The sequence below is a fragment of the Anser brachyrhynchus genome (assembly GCF_964034855.1).
Source record: "Anser brachyrhynchus genome assembly, chromosome: Z".
Taxonomy (NCBI): Eukaryota; Metazoa; Chordata; class Aves; order Anseriformes; family Anatidae; genus Anser; species Anser brachyrhynchus.
In genome coordinates this window covers 11,970,372-11,983,259 of record NC_137697.1, presented here as the reverse complement: position 1 = coordinate 11,983,259, position 12,888 = coordinate 11,970,372, and the positions used below count along the sequence as shown (strand labels likewise).

At 37.0% G+C, this 12,888-nt stretch overlaps 1 protein-coding gene across 2 annotated transcripts in view; it reads left to right on the top strand.

Annotated features, from left to right (window-relative positions):
* The window catches only part of HCN1 (hyperpolarization activated cyclic nucleotide gated potassium channel 1), a 205,417-nt gene that overhangs the window by 173,765 nt on the left and 18,764 nt on the right, over window positions 1-12,888 (top strand). The gene's annotated exons all lie outside the window — the stretch shown is intronic.

Genomic DNA, 12,888 nt, shown 5'->3' with positions numbered 1-12,888 from the left:
CTCTGATCACTGCAGTACATTTGAAGTAGCAGATTGTGCTTTGAAGTAGCAGATTGTGCTTTGATAGAAGGCTGAACTATTCTGTTGATAAAATAAATACCTATGTGAGTATATATATTATATAGAAAAGCCATGTCCTTTGTAACTGATAGTTTTCATTTTAGTTTGGATTGTTTCAGGCAGTCATTATCTAACTGTGCAACTGAAAGCTATTTAATATTTATTTCCGTGATCTTGTGAATGTCACTTTTATTTGTATTCAAAAATAAGTTTATCTCATAGTAGGGAATTTGGAATAGTGAGGAACTGAAAATCAGGAGGCAAAAATGGGCCTGTATTTAAAAAATAAGAAAAGAATAGAACTATTTTGAATAATTTCAAAAATGTTCCTGATGAGAACATTATGCTGTGCTGGTTGGACAACAGGTTATTCAGGAAATGCAGTGGCTAGTACATGCATCTAGAGAACACAAATGTCTAGCTACTCGCTGTACCATTCATTGCTAAACGTTGTATTTACACTTATGGTATTTATGAAAACACTGCTTTTCATAATAATCCACATTTCACCAGGAGTAGAAAGTATCCCATTAGTAGGAGTTAGATATAAAATTTCTCATGCTTTTTAGCATCTGGCACAAAATAGATGTGCTACTGAGAGGAAGAGAAATGGTGTTGGTATTATGTGTAGACGGCTTAATATATGACAAACCTTGAAGTGAATTAAGTGGCAATGACATCCATAATGCTGCAGAGCAGAACTTGGGAGGATGTAGTTTGCTTTGTCATTCTGTAGCACAAGATACATTCTCCATAATATTGATACTTACAGCAGTATGAAAAACAGAATGTGAGAAAGAGGTTAATACCCTTCCTGAACCATTATATAAAGTTCATAGCTGGCCTATTTTTAGGCTACCATGTGAGAAGATGTTGGCTGAAAATAGATACAGATCATGTGTCCTAGCAGAATATAGAACATCAGGACATTACATTTCCAAAGAACATAATTTGGACTGGGAGCAGATTCTTCATTCCTCTCACCTTTTGCTTGTAGATTATCACATCAGTTATACAAGCACACACTTTTACGCAAGTTGCATTAACCTCTGAATATTTAACTAAAATTAATTTCAAATATACTTTTATAAGGACACATTATTTTGTTAAAATGTGTGTGTGTTTACATTCAAGGCACACATACATACATCTGTGAACATATAAGTACGTTCATATATGTGGGATATATATATATATATATGCACACACTTTCAGGCACTTACATACAGCCAAGTGTCTAAAATGTATGTATGAGAAAAGTACTATATAATAATCTATTGCTACCTTTACATAATATTCTTTAAGTGCATATGTTATGTGTAACAATACGGTCTTTATGTTTCTCATTGTTATTCTGTGGTATAACTCAGTACATATTTCCTATGCTGCCAGTCTATGGTTATATTACTTTAAAATGGACTGTAATGGCAAGGCTTTTAAGGGCTCTCCTATAATATAAAATCATTATAGATTAATTTATTCATCAAAATAGAGATTAAGATATAGTCTTAAAATAATTTGAAAATCTTTCTGATTAAGTTATAGGAATGTATTTCTTATGGAAATAATCCTCAGTTTATATTTAATTCATAACATAAGTAATGCACTTAGATGCTATTAATGGTTAAATAAATGTAACACTTCGGGCAAGCAGGTGAACTGAAATTGTTTTTAAAAAATAATATTTAACTGATGTAAAGAGTGTGCCACAGCATGTCCACCTGCCTCCTGTGGCTGCTGATAGTTTCGTGCGCAGATGCTAATGGCAGCTCCTGGGAGCCCTGCTGTCATCAGGCTCCCTCACTTCTGCTGTGTGCCTAATCCTGGAAAGAAGGCACAGGCACAAATATTTAAGGCCTTAGTGACTGCATGCAGAGAGCAAGAACAGCATAGTTACTAAATGTGGATGATAGAAGGTTACAGGAGTCTCTCCTGGCTTCGGATGTATTATTTGCATAGGCACTTCTTTTCTGTGCTCCCTAGAACAAATATATTCAGTATCTAGAATTGGTGAGGATGTCCCGTGTATCACTGATCTGTCAAGTCTTGACTATGATTTGTCTCCTAGCTGTAATATGATTCTTTCTTACTGTGATGCCATGCACTCTCTTTTATCTTGTTTATGTTATACACTAACTGGAGTGAGTGGCTCGAATACTGGCCTAAAATCACTTCAACATTAGTATTCTCTGAAGTACCTATTTTTTTAACTTCTGATTTATTTATTTATTTATTTATTTTGTGTGGTACCTATTCTGCAGCTGATCTCCCCAAACTACATATCTTTTTTCCAAGGCTAATTGACCATTCCAGGATCTACCATTGCTATGCATGCCTGCCTACTATATATTTAAAGAGCCTTATACATTACTTTTACTCTAGCTGGTATTACTAATGCACATAGACTGGTCCACTCCTGCCAGTTTGCTTTCTCTTTCCTCGACATGATCTACTATCAAATCTGTTCTTCCTGTCATGCTTCCTACTTGTAGCCCTCAGAATTTCTTGCATTCTTCACGCCTCCTGTGCCATTTATGCATCTCTTCCCCTGCAGCTATCAGTATTAGCCAAAGTGGCACTCTCAAGCAAATTCTAACTTCAGGGCTGTCTGGCTGTCACTCTGCTGAGTTACTCCCAGAGATTTCATCTTCATTTTTACCACCTGATGCTATCTCTGCAGAAGCCTGCTCTCTGTGTCTCACACTTTCATTTGTAGCTGAGCAGCATTCTCATGATTCACTGCAAAACGAAGCTCCAGAATCTCTGCTGTTAGTATTTTTCTACTTCTGCATGGCTTGCATTCCAGCCCTGTGGCCTGAATGTGGGTCATGAGCTCCTTACACTTGTGTCACATGTCTTACAGTGTAACAACACTGAGTCCCTGTGCCTTATCCTGCTCCAGCACTCTTTGCAGTAGGTTCATTTAGAAGGCAAATTCAAATGACTTTATAATTATCTTGACCCTGTTAAAATAGTACAGCAGTGACGATGGCTGATTCAGAATTAGAAAGGTAATGGGCATCCTCCTTATCTTTCTTTTTATATCCTTCTGTTAAATATAGATGTATGCATACATAGGTGAGAATATAAATATTCTAACATACACAGGCATTCAGGGTTCCATCACATATTTCTCTAATAAATTGAAATAAATCACCTCATTTACAAATGCTCTTTTTCACCATTTGAAAATGCTAAAATAAATAACATAGCAATGTTTAAATTTTGTGTGTTAAAGTTAGAAGCTGGCTGTTTATGCTATATCATAATGTACATTAGGCCTTCATTGAGTAGTTACAAATAAAATTATGTGCGTACAAAAATGTACTTAAAAACTCTGAACAGTGTGAGAATTTCAAGCTAAGCTAACGGATTTATCCACTAATATCAGTAAGTTTTAATTTAAGCTACTTAATAACTTTATAGAGTGTGGCTTTGAAACAATGGGCTTTTAATTTCATAATAAGAATAACTGTTAACCTAGCAATTAACAATATATCAGTATTTCTGATCCAGACCTCTTGGAGAGCTTCAAAATAACTCAGTGAACAAACCGCCACTGATTTTTAAATAACTGTTTTCCTGGTTGTTGTTGTTACTGTGTTGGCTAGGCTGTATACAGAAGGTGTGGGTAAAACAAGTTCTCTTGCAAACTACCTCTTTGTCTGACTCATTTGTTCTGGCCATTCGGGTTGTGGTGCACAGGAGACTGGAGGACGAAAGAGAGGGCAAGAAAGGAGGGATAGGATTGCAGAAGGAATTTCTTGCCCGTTCTGGAGCTCATACCAAATTCGCAGGGGAAGTATTCCTGACATCAAATTTCTGCACTTGACTAAACAAGAGCAGATCAGAAATAGTCAACACACAGATATATCTCCAGGATGTAACTTTCTATTTCTCCTAAGGCATGTTGAGTTTTTTCTGCCACCAAGTTCAATACTTTGTTTCAATACTTTGTTTTAGCTCCTAGGCAGACCCCTGCTAGCTTCAAACACAGATTTTTCCTCTCTGCCTTCATCTACAAGTTATTTTCTTCAAAGTCCTTCTTGCTTCAGTGAGACAAGATGTATTGTTCAGCCATCACATGCTTTTCTGCATTCCAACAAATATTTTACACAACAAAATACCCAAATCAACACATTTTACCTAATAAGTCACACAAATGTAAGTATAGCTCTGGCTGCCTTTGTGAAATTCCACTCTCCATTTTCTCTCTTGCACTGTTCTTCCTTCTTTCTCTTGTACACAGATACTCTTCCTTGCAATCAGGTGAATCAATCACTGTCCTGAGAATAGCAACATACTTTCCAGCACTTTACTGAAACAAAACACTTTTATGCCAGCAATTAAGTGAAATCTCATTGCATTTGGTGAATATAAGAAATACAGTTTATTCAGAAGAGCTACATGTAGCATTTGAGCCCCCCCCCCATTAATGATATAGTAGGGGGAAAAAAAAAAAAAGTAGCTGCCACACAGATCACATACAAGGTCAATTACAATTGATTAGTGTTAGCAAAGTGGCATCACTGTATGTTCAGTACAAAAATACAAGGATTAATATGGTTTCCAGAATCATCAGGTTACCAAATGGAAAAAGGGACTGGAAAAGCAACACTATAATAAGTATTAACTTGTAAGCAAGCAGACTAGGAAGAGTTTTGTAATTATTAACAACAACAAAACTTTCTCCTGTTTCTTAATCATTATTTTAGAAAGATTTGAGGTTTGCTTCATTCATTTGTACAAGAAATGTAATGAGTAATTTACACCACTCTTCCAAGTGGTAACCCAAGTTCCTGTTATAGAAAAATACAGATAGGATTTTATAAACTTCATATCTCTTGGAATTCTCTTTCTGTCACAATTTGACAATACATATGTTTAAATTTGTAGGCTCACTGACATAATAGGACAACTTAAATATTTAAAATGCCTTACTGAGCTAAGACTTTGGTCTTAAATGTCACCTGCCCAATATATTGGACATATTTTAGTAAATATTATAGTATTAGTGAGTATAACACACAAAGAGACATGAATGAGAATGAAGAGATTTGGTTATTCTTGGACAGAAAACTGAAATATTAATTGTTAAATACATTCGTAAATTTCAGTTTATTTATTCAATTAATAAAAGGGGACAGTCTCTATAGCAACTGCTGTTACTGTACAGCATTAATTTTATATTACCTTCTGTAATGAACTGGGGGTTGTTTTCGTCTAGAAGCACTCAGGAAATTTTTTCAGCAATTGTCACTCTTAGCACTACAAATGGGGAGGGAAAAAGCCTTCAAGAACTAGGAACTGGTCAACTGAATCAAACTTTATGTACTTATCTCAGTACTTATCAGGACTTTCCAGGCTTTTAAAGTTAGACCAGCTATCCCACAACTACAGATTACCTTAAAACATTGCTGTACCTCTGTTCTCCTTTTGATGCATTGCACCCAGCTGGAAACCAAAATTAAAAGGCATAGAACATTTCAGAACACTGAAGAAGATTACAGCTAAATTCACTTAAAAAGTAAGTCAGTTTAGGAATGAGTGGACTGTTTAGTGAATGAAAGGATAGAGAGAGAACATCTTTCTTCTTTCTTTCCTTCTTTCTTTTACTCATCTTTAATCTTTTCAATATAATAGAAGATCTAGAGAATAAAAGCATGAGATGCACAGAATTGGTCTCCCTTAAGTTCAATTAAATCAATTAACAAGCTGGGAAAAAAAGATGGATAACTTTCACCAAACTGACTTTATTGGGGGTATTGTTGAACCATATACTCTCAAAAGGATTATCATGTCTGCATTTGAATTTAATACAATAATAATTCTGAGGCATAAAAAATGCATACAAGGAGCTGAGAAAGAAAAACACAACAAAGCAACAAGGTAATGATAGAAAAGTATGCAGAAAGCCAACATCTAATCAAAGAAGCCAAGAAAGTATAATTGGTCAAACCTATATCCCCGTTGTTTGCAAATGCATAAAAAAGATTGCTTCCTCTTAGGAGACAGCAATACTAGCTACCATATGCACTTTTTAAGGCTGGCTTATCATAAAATGAGGTGAACAGAGTCAGACAGGAAAAGAGAAAAAAAAAAAAAAAAAGCACCTGCACCTGCTTCAACTCAGTCCTGGCAGATCCAAGCAGGGGATTTCTTTCAATGTTTGGCTGGAAAGCATATTTATTTCTCCCTTCTTTTGGCATGCCTAAAGCTCATCTTTCAGCTGGTTGAGAAAACAAACAAACAAACAAAAAAAAAAACTTGCATCTGCAAAACCTGTATACAGGTATGTTGGAGGGCTTGGGGATCTGAGGGGTTTGGAAATTGCAGGCTGTCCAGTGGTTTTCAAGGTAACCAAGATCATCTTGATTGTCGTTTCCCTGGAGATCAGATAGTTATTTTCGCTTGTATGGAAGCCTCTGAGCAAAATTTATTTTTCAGGGAAGCCCTCTATATAAATAATTAACCACAATGTGTCAAAGCAATTTGAAAAATTTCAGGTATAACAGAAATAAAGAATGTTGCATCCTATTGTCACATGTAGATTTTCTGACATTTAACATGTGAGCTATGTGACTAATAATGTAGTCATTCCCTCAGTGGGGTACCAATTCTATTCAACCTTATTGCCTGCTGTCATAAAATGTGTGAGAATTTAATGTCTGTGAGATGCCTCCTTTCTGCCAAAGTTGAATATAATTGGCCAACAGGTTAAAAAAAATTACAGGTAATTATGAACACATACAGAATATGACTTCTTAAGGCCCAGCTTACATATTTACAACATCCTAATATAGCCCCAAATTCCTAAGCATCATGCTTTTCCCATAGTTCTCCCTCAATCACTTGCTCAGTAATTTTCTTCATGTGAGAAAGAAAAAGTAGCTTTCTCAGTACGGTGACTTTTTCCTTTCCATGGTGGGGAAATTAGGACTGCTTTAGTTTCTTACTCCTTTAAAGCAGAGTATAAAAGAGAGATATTCAGAAGAAAAAATTACATTGTTAAAGCTGTACACTAGATTTTTACGATAATGTGTAAAACTGACCTAATGAAACTAAGCAATACCTCAGTGTAGCCATAGAAAGACTTCAGCGGCCTCCACATAGGAAAGACACAGTTTGTGGATGGAAACCAAAAAGCAAACAACCTTTCAGACATAAAACTTTTGACATAAAAGAACTTTATTTATTTATTTATTTTAGCAACAGCTTTTCCCAGTCAGTCTAACTAAAAGCACTGCCTCTATCTAAAAGTCTTTAGAAGTCTTCTCCTGGGAAAAAGTCCTAAAAATTCTACCTGATACCATCAGAGAAGTAGGCCACCATTGTGTCCCATTCACAACTAGGACATTTCCATAGCAGCCTCTCTAAATGTGACATCTCAAGATGTATTGGACCAATTGCACAGAAATATTGAACCCAAGAAAATGATAATATCTTATGACTTAATATGAGTTTCAAAAAATGTCCAGAAAGGCCAGGACAAGTAATAAGACTACTACAACATAAAGCAGCAGGAGCCAGTGCAATTACCTAAGCAATCTCTAGTATAAAGCAGACCATTGCACCTCGAATTTAGTTCTTTTGTAACAGAGACCAATACCTGAATGAGATCAACACTTGCTCCATGTGCGTCTGAAGCACTCTTCCCCTTTAACCACGTTAGCCACATAAAATGTTCTTAAACTTTTCCTAAAGTTTTCATTTGTTATTTTCTTGTCATGGAGAAAACATAAAAGAGAAAACAATTATTCTTTCTTCTAATAAAGATATATTGTGGAGTATAATCTGGTTCCAATCTGACTCCAAAGAAATAAATCAAAAATGTGTGAAAGATTTTTATGGCAGGTTTTTTTTTTTTTTTTAGTTACCTTTGTTTTAAAACACAGCACTGTTTCTCTTGATGCCTTCTGAATTACATAAGATGCTTTCATAATCTTTACTGCTTCTTTCTCTCCAAGATGATATTTGAAGTAATATACAAGAATCTGAAATTACAGCATGGCCTGTGATTAAGACTCACAGAAATGTATTTTACTTGTTCTGAATGATCTCATATTTAAATAAAAGAACACTTTACAGAAAAACAAAGCACTTAAAAATGACATATTTCTTTCTTCCTCAGTAATTTTCCACCTTCTAACATCTTAAATAAGGAAAGTTGGTACTTTAGCATAAACTTTCACAGAGAACTAATCAACAAAACGAATGCATTACTAGGATGTAACAGCTGAAATTACCACAGCAGGGTGGTTTTGTAGTTATGTTGGTACCTTCATTAGGCAACTCAGACTGAGCAGATAAGCTGTCTGTATGCATGGATATATACAGATATAGATTATATATCAAGAGAGAAATGTGTGCAGAAGATGGAGCCATAAGAGGAAATGAGTTTCCAAAGGTGAAAATCCTGCAACAAGGGGGTGTTTTGCTGTGTGTCCCAAGAAGAAATGAAATCATTTCCTATTAGGCTTGGTTGGCTCTTTTCAGAAGACCCATGTAGTCCTTAATTCTCCCCTCTGTCTATATCAAGTCATGAATCTATGAGGGTACATTACTTAACACTTTTCTTCTTTTTTCTGTATATCACAGAATTACAAAATGGTTAAGGTTGGAATGGACCTCTGGAGGTCATCTGGTCCAATCCCCCTGCTTAAACTGGGATACCTTGGGCAGGCTGCCCAGAAACCCATCCAGACGGCTTTTCAATATTTGCGGTATTCCACAAGCTCTCTGGGCAACCTGTGCCAGGGCTCCTTCACCCACCCAGTGAAGAAGGGCTTCCTGATATTTATACAGATCCTTTTGAGGTTCCAGTTTGTGCCCATTTCTTCTTGTCCTGACACTGAGCACCACTGAAAAGAACATGGCTCCATCCTCTTTGCACCCTCTGTTCAGTCTGTTCAAATATTGATGAAATCCCCCTTGAGCCTATTCTCTACACTGAGCAGTCCCAACTCTCTCCTAATTGGAGAAATGCTCCAGTCCCTCAGTTACCTTGGTAGCCCTCCATTGGACTCTTTCCAGAGTGTCTAGCTCTATCTTGCACTGGGGAGTCCAGAAGTGGACACAATACTCCAGGTGTGACCTCACCAGTGCTCAGCAGATTGGAAGGGTCATCCCTCTTGACCTGCTGCTGATACTTTGCCTAATGCAGCCAAGAATACCGTTAACCTTCTTAGCAGCAAGGGCTCATTGTTGACTTATATTCAACTTGGTGTCCACCTGGACCCCCCTTTTCAGCAGAGCCACTTTTCACCAAGGTGGTCCTCAGCATGTACTGGTGCCTTGAGCTTTTACATTGGGACAGTGTAAAAGGCCTTACTGAAGTCCAGGAAGACAATATCCACTCTTTCCCTCTCAGCCATCAGGCTGGTCACTTCATTGTAAAAGCTTGTCAGGTTGGTCAGGCATGACTTCACTTCTTTGAACCTATGTTGACTACTTCATATGATTTTCTTCTCCTTTATGTGCCTGGAAATGGTTTCCAGGATTAGCCGTTCCATTACCTTCCCAGAGACTGAGGTGAGGCTAAGAGTCCTGTAGTTCCCTGGGTCATTCTTCCTGACCTTTTTGGAGATACGAGTGACATTTGCTTTCCTCCAGTCTTCAGGCACTTCTCTCAGTTACCACAGTTGAGCAAAGATCAGAGCATGGCATCACAATCATATCTGCCAGCTCCCTCAGCACTCATGGGTGCATCCCATCAGGGCCAATGGACTTGTGAATGTCCAGTTTGCTTAAGTATTCCCTGACCTGATCCTCTTCCAGATACATCTTTGCTGGCCTTGCCTCTGGAACCTGGGATTCCTGAAGGCCAGTCTTGCTGTTAAAGACTGAGCCAAAGAATTCATTCAGTACCTCAGCCTTCCCACTGTCCCAGGTAACCAGGTCTCCTGTTTCCTTCAGGAGAGGGCCCCCATTTTCCCTAGTCTTCCTTTTGCCACCGAAGTACTTGTAGATGCCCTTCTCTCACTTTTTCAGGATTTTCAGTTTCTTTTTCAAAATCGACCTTCCAGACTCCTTTTTTCCCCCTTCTTCTAGATCCTTTGTGTTTCTTCCTTTTGTTTTATTCCTGTTCTCTCTTTCCTAGTACTGTTCCATCTAGTTCTGTTTCTTTCTTTCTGATAATGACCATAGTCAGACTTTTCACTCTCCCAGCCCCTTCTGTGCTTCACTACTCCCACCATCTTCTGTATCAAGTCAATTTTTGCTTTATTTAATAATTTCCTTTCTCTATCTCCCAAACATGCAAGACAGAGCTATTCTCTTTCAGAAACAGAAAACAAGTGGCAAGTCTACTGAAATGTCCCTGAGTAAAGCAAGAAAAGTAGTAGTTATTTACAGCTTTCTAGAATCAGCCAAGACTGCAGTTTGGCAGTTTCATACAGACCAGAGAATGTAGTCTGGGACTCCTCACGTGATGCCACCATACTGTGAGCACTGTGAGCAGAGAATAACTTAAACTTGCCAGGGAAGCAGTGACTGCAGCTTTACTGAGAAATGAGATTCCTTATTACCTACTTAGATGAAAAGAACAGGCTTTTCCTTATTCCTTGGAAAGACATTGTGCTTGGATCTTTTTTTTTTTTTTTGATATTTATTATATAATACAGTATATACTTGAACGGGTGGTCTGGGATTACTCCTTATGACGTAATGACTCAGCAGGATTCACTGATATTGAATGCCAGTGACATCTGTCTGGTAGTTTACACCTTGCGGTGCTGTTACTTGATATTTTCAGATTCAAACAAACAACACCTTACATCTAATTTTCCAGGTGCTTTTACAAGCAGACTATTTTTTAAAATTACAAAATATTTTTTTTTTATCTCTGATTTTGATGTTTTTTGAGTAGATAGTATCGTTTATGATTAGTCGTGGAGCCCATACGTGGTGCAGTGGTTCAAGTGTGTTAAAGCACTCGTAAGAAGGGGAGCTATGGCAAACAGAGAGACTAAAGAGAGAGGCAGTACAATGAAAAGTGAAAGGGGATTGTTGTTCTGTTTCCATTGCTCATAAATAATTCTCAGATCGAATGTTCTTAGTGGAATCACATCTCCACTGAATTCAGTTGGGGTTTAGTGATTGACTTCAAAGATGTGGCATCTTACTCTTCATTCACTCTATCTTAAACCCAGTAATTCTGAATTAAATCTGTATGAAATGTTAATTATATAATTTGTATATGTCCTTGACGCATTCCAGAAGAAAAAAAAAAGTATAAAAGGAATATTTAGTGTGTGTCTAAGTATAGAGATGTGATGCTATTGAAATGGAGGTTAAAGAGAATCACTGTACTGCTCCTTGTAGTGTTCTTTTTTTTTTCTTTCTCAGATTCTTCTATTTCTAATTTGCCATTATATAATGACACTTTCTCATGGGATTGTCAGAAGTCTATCCTAGGAATAGCATGAGGAAGTAACTTTTCCCGTTTTTTTTGTTTGTTTGTTTTTTCCTGTTTTTTTTCTTTTTGTTTTTCTTTTTTTTTTTTTTAATGAAAAGTAAGATATTGCTGGAGATAACAACTTCATTTATTCCCAGTATCTGGTGAGAATTTTTGCTTCACAGTATTTTTCCAAGTTCCACTGGATTTATTCTGAAAGGATGTAATTTCTTTGGTAAATGTGGTTGTTTCTTTACTCTGAGTGATCTCAGAGATGCCCATGCCTCTTAACTGCCTCAGCAACCATTCAAAAGGAGATCCCCATCTCCTTCCCAGATGCAAGATGATTTGAAGAACCTGCTATGGTTTTGATTCTTATACTATGGAAAAAGCTGAACTTTTCCATCGTGTCTACAAGCAGGATATCAAAAGATCGGGGTGAGAGGAAATTTTGTCTGTACTTGGACAAGAATATCTGAGCTTTCTGCCCAGAGATCAGGCTTCCATGTGAGATGGAAGTATGAAGTAGCAGATGCTTAGAAGATTGAAAGAGCAACAAGAGTTGAGTCAAGGATGAGAGCACTGGCAGGTCTCCTTACATCAATCATGAAGGCTTTGCTTGGTGTTAAGAAATGCTAGGGGTTCTCCATTGACATGCAATATTTAGCTTTCTAAAGCAGATAGGTGACTGCTGGTCGTGTGCTTATTTTATTTCTTATCTGTGCATTTGTGTATGGATAATTATACATGCTCTTCCTGTCATGTCTAGGTTGCTAATTCAGTAGTTGCCTGCCTAAGCCGTTCTTCACATGTGATACTGATTAGTCCCAGTTCAATACACTGTTTAAATCTGTATAACTGACCGTGTTCATTTTCCTAAGACAAATAAGGCTTGCAAAAAATAGCTTGAAATTTTATGAGGAATTATCTGGGTTTTGATTTAAAGCAAGTAGGACACATAGCTTTTTGATACGTTCTCATGTAAAGTGCTCATTGTTGGCTGTGTGAATATAAGCATTCTTGGTGGGAAACAGCCCACCACAGGCGTGTAGTAGTCTTAGGGAAACAGTAGCACTTTCCACATTTAAAGGTTCTGTTGTATATGCATTTTTTTGAACAGTAGAAGTGTATGCCTCTGTGTTTATAAGATGAATTAAATTATAGGGAAGAAATTTTATTATTGATTTCAGCTACTTCTTCAGCTAACTGTAGTGTGCATCTATTACTACCAGTACGGTTCTTAAAATCAGAGATATTACTGGTGTAATATTGGCGAACACAGGGCTAAACGTTTGGTTGCATAACGTTATCACTTAATAAAGTTATTTCAGCAGCTAATTTTGTTGCCAGTCTTGTTGTGTAATTCCTATGTAAGTTTTATCTTTCTACCCCATCTTTTACCCTTTAAAAGTCAAGGAAGATATCATCAAAAA